This window comes from Penaeus monodon, chromosome 29 (assembly GCF_015228065.2).
Source record: "Penaeus monodon isolate SGIC_2016 chromosome 29, NSTDA_Pmon_1, whole genome shotgun sequence".
Taxonomy (NCBI): Eukaryota; Metazoa; Arthropoda; class Malacostraca; order Decapoda; family Penaeidae; genus Penaeus; species Penaeus monodon.
This window is the reverse complement of record NC_051414.1, coordinates 35,554,693-35,555,514: the sequence shown is the minus strand read 5'-3', so window position 1 is coordinate 35,555,514 and position 822 is coordinate 35,554,693. Positions and strand designations below refer to the sequence as shown.

Sequence of the window (822 nt, the reverse complement as noted above, 5' to 3'; positions counted from 1 at the left end):
CCCCCAACATGGCTTCTCTCACTCTACTCCGTTTCCCCTCTTTCTGTCCCCTCGTTGCCATCCTGCTCATTGCTCTCTTAAGGGAAGGTAAGGCAACGCCCGCGCGGAAGGTATGCAACTGGCAACAACGTAGGGCCAATATCCCGTAGAAAAGGGGGAGGAAAACATGTGGGCCCTGTGTGGGGACGGTATAGCAACCCATTTGTAGGCAAGATATGGCAAGGCATTTGTGGGTAAAAGTATGGCAACAACTTTGTAATGGAGATATGGCAACATGTTTGTGGGTAAAGTATGGCAATACATTTGTAGGGAAATTTTGGCAACGTTTATGTAGGGGAGGTATGGCAACACATTGTAATAAAGACAATATATAAGGAAAAATAGGTATAGGGAAGGGGTATGGCAAACAATCGAGGAACCCAGGGCACCACATATGAAATTTTTGGGGATACATCGATTGTAGGAAATTAGGGGAAAAACCATCTGTAGGTAATGTATGACAACACATCTATAGGGAAGTTATGGCAACACATTTTTGGCAAGGGCAGGAAAATCGCAGTACAAAGGCCATATTAGCAAAAATATAGGGAAAGTATGGCAAATAATCTTACGGGAGGATATGGCATTCGCACTTGTAGGAATGGCAGGACAACACGCCATAGAAAAGGCATGGCAACACCTGCAGGGAAGGCATGGCAACTCATTTATCAATAAGGGACAAGTATATCCCCTTTAGCTTTTTTTTTTGGGAAAATTTTTTACTGTTTAATGATAAAATGTTGCCATATTTTTTATTAGTGATTCAACTATACAATGATTTAA

The 822-nt window shown here is 42.1% G+C and overlaps 1 long non-coding RNA gene across 1 annotated transcript in view; it reads left to right on the top strand.

The window, feature by feature from the left end:
- The window catches only part of LOC119591698, a 4,139-nt gene continuing 3,317 nt past the window's right edge, over positions 1-822 (top strand). Inside the window, exon 1 of the long non-coding RNA XR_005230376.1 lies at positions 1-87. This is a non-coding gene — a long non-coding RNA (uncharacterized LOC119591698). The remainder of the gene's footprint in view (positions 88-822) is intronic.